Source organism: Asparagus officinalis, chromosome 9 (genome assembly GCF_001876935.1).
Source record: "Asparagus officinalis chromosome 9, Aspof.V1, whole genome shotgun sequence".
NCBI lineage: Eukaryota > Viridiplantae > Streptophyta > Magnoliopsida > Asparagales > Asparagaceae > Asparagus > Asparagus officinalis.
In genome coordinates this window covers 44,899,030-44,906,521 of record NC_033802.1, presented here as the reverse complement: position 1 = coordinate 44,906,521, position 7,492 = coordinate 44,899,030, and the positions used below count along the sequence as shown (strand labels likewise).

The 7,492-nt window shown below is 42.5% G+C and overlaps 1 protein-coding gene across 1 annotated transcript in view; it reads left to right on the top strand.

Moving 5' to 3' along the window:
• The window catches only part of LOC109824594 (high-affinity nitrate transporter-activating protein 2.1-like), a 26,307-nt gene that overhangs the window by 17,720 nt on the left and 1,095 nt on the right, over positions 1–7,492 (top strand). The window lies entirely within an intron of this gene.

Sequence of the window (7,492 nt, the reverse complement as noted above, 5' to 3'; positions counted from 1 at the left end):
CCGTTGGCCGGCAAAGTTGAGGCGGAGGCGAAGATCGATTTTTGGCGCCGCTGGTTTTGAGAGGTGGAGGCGGATTTGAGAGGCTGGGGAGAACATATAGCGGTGAAAATTAATTTGGGGAGCGGTGAAAATTAATTTTCGGATGAATTTTTGGCGCCGCTGGTTTTCTGGGTGAAAATTTTGGGCGCCACTGTGAAAAAGTTGGGGAGAAAATCATTAATTGTAAAATTATTATTTTAAAACCCTAATATAGTTCCCAAACGGTTGAACCCGTTTGGGGTAAAATATTCCAAACAGTTTAAACCGTTTGGGAGCTCCGTTTGGGAACTTTTAATCACCCAAACAGTTTTAACCGTTTGGGAAATATTAGTCCAAACGGGTGCAACCGTTTGGGCTATTTTGACTTGTCCAAACGGTTCAAATAACCGTTTGGACAGACCAGTTTTGTACTAGTGACGTGTATCATATTCACAAAGTTAGGTACTACGAAAGTTCAATTTGTTATGTGGAGTAATGCCACAAGTGTATCAAACTGGCACAAATAGATAGCAGTAGTACTAAATTTTAAAACTTCCCTATCATAATTTTATAAAAGTAATACATTAAAATTGTGTATAATACATCAACTTTTTGATATACTAGTCGACCAAATGGATATCATAAAAAATCCACAAAGTTTCATGCTTCACCTAATAACATCGATGAAAAATCAATCAACTAAAATCACAATAAAATGAAAAGTTAAATTAAAGAAAAGGTTAGTCCTTTGAGATGAGAAAAGCTCTCCTTGCTCCATTAAAGAGAATTCCTCAAAATTTATCTGTATTGGCAATCGTTCACCACCATTAGCCATAAGCATTATTAGAATTGTTAAGTAATTAGTTAAGATGTTACGCGCAACGAAAATTTCGGCAATACTTCGGCAGCACAACAAGAGAGTCAGGTCATAATAGGAAATCTTGTTTCATAAAGAAAACAAGAACCTTAAGCAAAATATCTCAACAAAGTGGGATATCATCTCTTCCTCTCATCAGTTCTAGGATTGACCTGTCGAGGGAACCTAAATAAGCTATTACAAATCACACAAAAGCGAGACAACTAATTTTATGTGGTTCGACAAATTGCCTACGTCCACGGGGCAAGGAGGGGGGAGATCTACTATTAGAGGGAGAGAATACAACTCGGTTTACAATCACACAACTTAAACCCTCAACCAAGCTCTCAAATCCGTCACACAAATATCTCTCTCAAAAGACAGCCGCCAAAACACGCCCTTGCACGAAACCCTAGAAGAGACAGCCAATTTTTCTCCTCTGCTCTCCTCTGTCAGGTCGCGATTTTTCCAGCAGCCGCAAAACAAAAAAAGAACAAAATATCCTTCGCTAAAAAACCTAGATGACCAATTAAAGGCTATATATAGCTACAAGTGGTATCGGGTGGGCTTAGCCTGGTCTGTCACGAGACACTACTCGTGTGGCCCCCACACGCTTTGAAACCGCCTGCTGATGTTCACAATTCTCCACATCGGCGAAGTTTTTTCAAAACTGAGCCGATGCCAAAGCAACCAAATGTCCCACTTGTTATGTCCAGTATGTCGTGAAGTTAATTCACGACAACGGACTCAATCCATAACAAGTCGAGAACCCAAATGAGAATGCGAACAAACTCCAAACGTCGATATCTACTCTCAAATCGGCTGCATCATAAATGACTGCCTACGTATCCTCTTGCCCAAGGAATCAAGTCGTCCGTAGTTCATTCAAATGGCCTCAACGACTTCAACAATCACGAATTTGCAACAAGTTTCGATAATGATCAAACTTGTTGCTCTGAACCACCTTAGTGAGCATATCCACCGGATTATCCTTCGTATGGACTTTCACAATCTTCACATCGCCATCTTGAAGAACATCCCAAACAAAGTGATAACGAACGTCAATGTGCTTCGTCCTCACATGAAAAACCTGATTTTTTACCAAATAGATAGCACTCATGCTATCACAATGAATGGTGACGGACTGCTGCGATATACCAAGTTCCTCTAAAAGTCCTCGAAGCCAAATAGCCTCCTTCACAGCCTCCGTAACTTTCATATACTCTGCCTCCATCGTAGACAAAACCACCCTAGATTGTAAGGTGCATCTCCAACACACCGACGCACGGGTCAAAGTGAACACATACCCCGTTGTAGACCAGCGTTTATCCAAATCCCCGACATAATCCGAATCAACATAACCAATGCATAGCTGCCCACCTGTAGTGTCCCGTTCATAAACTAAACCAACATTGAATGTACCTCGAATGTACCTCAAAATCCATCTCACGGTGTCCCAATGACCCACTCCAAGATCGTGCATGTATCTCGAAATCATGCTCATCGCCTGTGATAAATCCGGTCTCGTACATACCATCGCATACATCAAGCTTCCAATCACGCTCGCATATAGAGTCTTCGACATCAACTCTCGATCTTCAACTGACTTCGGTGAAAGGTCATCTGAAAGCTTCAAATGGGCTACCAGTGGTACACTAACTGGCTTTGTATCCATGCTAACATGAAATCGCTGTAGAATCTTCTTCAAATAAGCTACATGTGTTAAACAAATTCTACCCTTCTTCTTATCTATACCGATCTTCATCTCTAAAATGCACTTCGCCTCACCCAAATCCTTCATCTCAAACTCCTTTGAGAGTTGTGCCTTCAACTCATCTATAGCAGATCTGAAAATACATGCAACCAACATGTCATCGACATAAAGTAACAAATAGATGTACGCACCTCCTTTCAACTTGCGAAAATATACGTAAGGATCTAACTGGCTCCGAGTGTACGAATAACAAATCATAAAACCATCGAATCGCCTATACCACTGTCGAGGAGACTACTTCAAACCGTATAGAGATTTCTTTAATCTGCAAACTAATTTTTCCTTCCCTGTAGCTTGGAATCCCAATTGCTGAGTCATATATATTTCTTCATCAAGGTCACCATGAAGAAATGTCGTCTTCATATCTAACTTATCTAACTCCAAACCATACTGTGACACCAAATCTAGCAAAATTCGAATTGAAGAGTGCTTCACCATTAGAGAGAAAACCTTATTATAATCTATTCCTTCCTCCTGTGCATAGCCCTTCACAACCAACCTAGCTTTGAACCTTAATGGAGTGCCCTCAATGCCCTCCTTCTTTGTGTATACCCACTTGCAACCAATTGCCTTCCGTCCCTTTAGAAGCTCAACCAGCTCTCATGTATCGTTCTTATGAAGAGACTCCATCTCCTCCTGTATAGCTACCTACCACGAATCAGCCTCCGAACTTTGCTCGGCCTCTCTGAATGTAGTAGGCACAATCTCATCGATACTCTCCACCGGAAGTGCATACGCAACTGTGTCAGCATACCATGTTGGTATCCGTATGTCTCTCATCTGTTTTCGAATCATAATAGAATCCTAAACCTGAGCGTCACCTCAGTCGACACTCTAATGGATACTGTACCATCTGGACAATGTGGAGCTGCATCGATCTCCACCACCTGCGATATCTCCTCCATCGGGTCACTCTCCACCTGATAAGAGCTGGGAAGCTTCAAGATAGAAGCCTCATCAAACGTGACGTCTCTACTCAGCACAATCTTCCTATCAACTGGATCCCATAGCCTGTATCCCTTAACACCACACTTGAATCCTACAAATATGGTCTTCCTAGCTCGAGGTTCCAATTTATCTGTTCTCACATGATAAAATGCAAGGCACCCAAATACCTTAAGCTGGTCATAATCGTGTGCTGGCTCTCCCGACCATATTTCCATAGGGGTCTTCCCCTCAATCGAAGATGAATGTAGCCTATTAATAAGGTGGCTCGTATATGTAAGTGCCTCAGCCCAAAAGATCTTCTCCAAATCATTCTGTGACAATAAAAATCGGATCTTCTCCAGCAAAGACCGATTTAACCTCTCTGCTCCCCCCATTCTGCTGTGGTATATGACTAACCATATAGTGCCTCTCTATGCCCTCGTCTCGACATAGCTGCAGAAAGGGGTCTGAAGTATGTTCACCACCGTTGTTGGATCGCAACGTCTTGATCTTTCTCCCAGTCTGCAGTTCTAATCTCTTCTTCCACTCCACAACGTCTTGATCTTTCTCCCAGTCTGCAGTTCTAATCTCTTCTTCCACTCCACGAATATATCTAGGACTTTACTCTTCTTTCAGTTCTAATCTCTTCTTCCACTCCACGAATATATCTAGGACTTTACTCTTCTTTGCCATGGTGTACACCCAACATCGCCTAGAATAGTCATCAACAAACGTGACGAACCAATGGTGACCACCAAGTGATGCAGTCTTTGTGGGACCCCAAACGTCTGTGTAGACGTAGTCCAAGATGCCCATCATCCTATGAATGGCCATCCCAAACTTCACCTTCATCTTCTTGCTAAGAACATAGTGCTCATAGAATTCTACTTTACCACTCTTGGCTCTCTTCAATAGCCCATGCTTGCACAGCGCCTGCAGTGATTTCTCGCCTGTGTGCCCTAACCTATAATGTCAAAGCCTACTCATGTCCGCCTTTAAAATAGCCGAAGTGACCTGGCCAATCTCGGTGCTCCTCTTTAGATAATACAAGTTTCAACTGCGGACTCCCTTCATCACCATCAAAGATCCCTTAGTAACCTTTGCTATAGCGTCTTCAAAGGTCACATTGAATCCTTTTGCCTCCAAAGCTCCAACTGAGATAAGATTTTTCTTCAGCTGAGGAACAAATCTCACCTTCTTTAATTCACAGACTACTCCATCGTGCATCCGAATCCGTACGGTACCTATCCCACAAATGCCACAGGATTGATCATTTCCCATGACAACAACACCCCCATTGAGTCTCTTGAACGATGTAAACCAATCTCGCCTAGGGGTCACATGATAGGTAGCGTGGGAATCAAGCATCCAATTTGATGCATCCAAGTGGTTCACCTCCGGAGTAATCAATAGAGAAAAGCTCGAATCATCGGAATCATCGTCTTGATGCATCCAAGTGGTTCACCTCCGGAGTAATCAATAGAGAAAAGCTCGAATCATCGGAATCATCGTCTTTCGCAACGTTCACCAGTAATCAATAGAGAAAAGCTCGAATCATCGGAATCATCGTCTTTCGCAACGTTCACCTCATTGGCCTTCAAGCCCTTTTTCTTTCTATTCTCATTCTCTTTGATCTTTGGACAATCTCTTTTCTAATATCCCTGCTCCTTGCAGAATGCGCATTGGTTCTTTCCAAGCTGGTGACGACCTCTTAACTTTGACCTCCCTCTATTACCACCCTTCGGATATGGGCTTCTACCTCTCATCGACATGGCCTCGCCTGAAGTACTAGCATAGGAAGTCTCCTTGTCCTTCCTCCTCAAGTCATAATTCATCAATGCATTAGTAACTTCACTATAGCTAATAGAAGATCTTCCGTTTAACAAAGTGAGCACAAAGGTGTCATACTCCTCATCCGGTAAGGAGCCCAATGAGATAATAGCCTTGTACTCATCTGATATCTTCTCATCAACATTCGTCAAGTCCGACAACAACTTCGTATAGTTGTTCACATGAGCCGCAAGCGATGTCCCTGCTCCTTGCAGAATACGCATTTGTTCTTTCCAAGTTGGTGATGACCTCTTGACTTTGACCTCCCTCTATTACCCCCTTTCGGATATGGGCTTCTACATCTCGTCGACAAGGCCTTGCCTGAAGTACTAGCACGGGAGTCTCCTTGTCCTTCCTCCTCAAATCATAATTCATCAATGCATTAGTAACTTCACTATAGCTGATAGAAGATCTCCTGTTCAACAAAGTGAACACAAAGGTGTCATACTCCTCATTCGGTAAGGAGCCCAATAAGATAATAGCCTTGTACTCATCTGATATCTTCTCATCAACATTCGCCAAGTCCGACAACAACTTCGTATAGTTGTTCACATGAGCCGCAAGCGATGTGCCTCTGGACATCTGAAATCTGAATAACCCGCGCAGCAAGTGCAACCGGTTCTCAACACTCTTCGTAAGGTACTTATTGTTGAGAATTTCCCAAATCTTCATTGCAAACGTCACCCCAATCACATCATACTTCAGCTTCTGTTCCAAACAGGACCTGATCACCCCACAAGCGTTCCTATTCATCCTTTCTCATATCGCCTCTTTATATTTTGGTGATCTCTCGTGGACCATGATGGTCTCCTCTAAGTTCTGAGCATTGAGCGCATCATGTACGTCGCTCATCCACAAACCAAAGTTGATTTTACCGTCATATTTTACCACACTAATTTTGGTGTTCTGAAAACCAACTTGAACTGTACTCGCCATCGACTTGCTGCTTTCACCTTCTTCTCCCATTGCAAACTAACTCCAAGTTATAGAAAAAGAATCAAACTTTGATAGAAATTTAAAATTACCCAACTAAACCCTAGATCGGATTCCAAATAGATCTCTTGTTCACACGAGAAAAGCAAAATCTCCAACGACAACTCCTAATGCTATCTCCACCGAAGCCTAGAACTCCAAGAACTAAGTTTCACATAAGAATCTTCCTCCACCTAATTCCAAACACCTAGATCTGAAATCTGGACTCTGATACCACTTGTTGCGCGCAGCAAAAATTTCGGCAACACTTCGGCAGTACAACAAGAGAGTCAGGTCACAATATGAAATCTTGTTTCACAAAGGAAACAAGAACCTTAAGCAAAATATCTCAACAAAGTGGGATATCAGCCATTCCTCTCATCAGTTCTAGGGCTGACCTGTCGAGGGAACCTAAATAAGCTATTACAAATCACACAAAAGTGAGACAATCAATTTTACATGGCTCGGCAAATTGCCTACGTCCACGGGGGAAGGAGTGGGGAGATCTACTTTTAGAGGGAGAGAATACAACTAGGATTTACAATCACACAACTTAAACCCTCAACCAAGCTCTCAAATCCCTCACACAAATATCTCTCTCAAAAGACAGCTGCCAAAACACACCCTTGCACGAAACCCTAGAAGAGACAGCCAATTTTTCTCCTCTGCTCTCCTCTGTCGGGTCGCGATTTTTCCAGCAGCCGCAAAACAAAAAAAAACAAAATCTCCTTCGCTAAAAAACCTAGATGACCAATTAAAGGCTATATATAGTTGCAAGTGGTATCGGGTGGACTTAGCCTGGTCTATCACGAGACGCTACTCGTGTGGCCCCCACATGCTTTGAAACCGCCTGCTGACGTTCACATAAGAGTCCATCAAAATCCCCAAATCCTAATGTGTATTCATAATAAGATAAAAAAAAATTAGAATTAACTGGTGAAAAAAAATGCTCTCATAACACAAATCATCATCAATGGAGGTTAGATAGAGAGCACTAGCTCCGGTCTAGTGCTTTAGCGGCAAAGATCATGACCTAAACTCTATCTTGGTAATAGGGTTTTGAATGGAGATGCAGAGAGAAAAAAATAGGTTTTTTCTTTGGGAGGGAGGGGGGG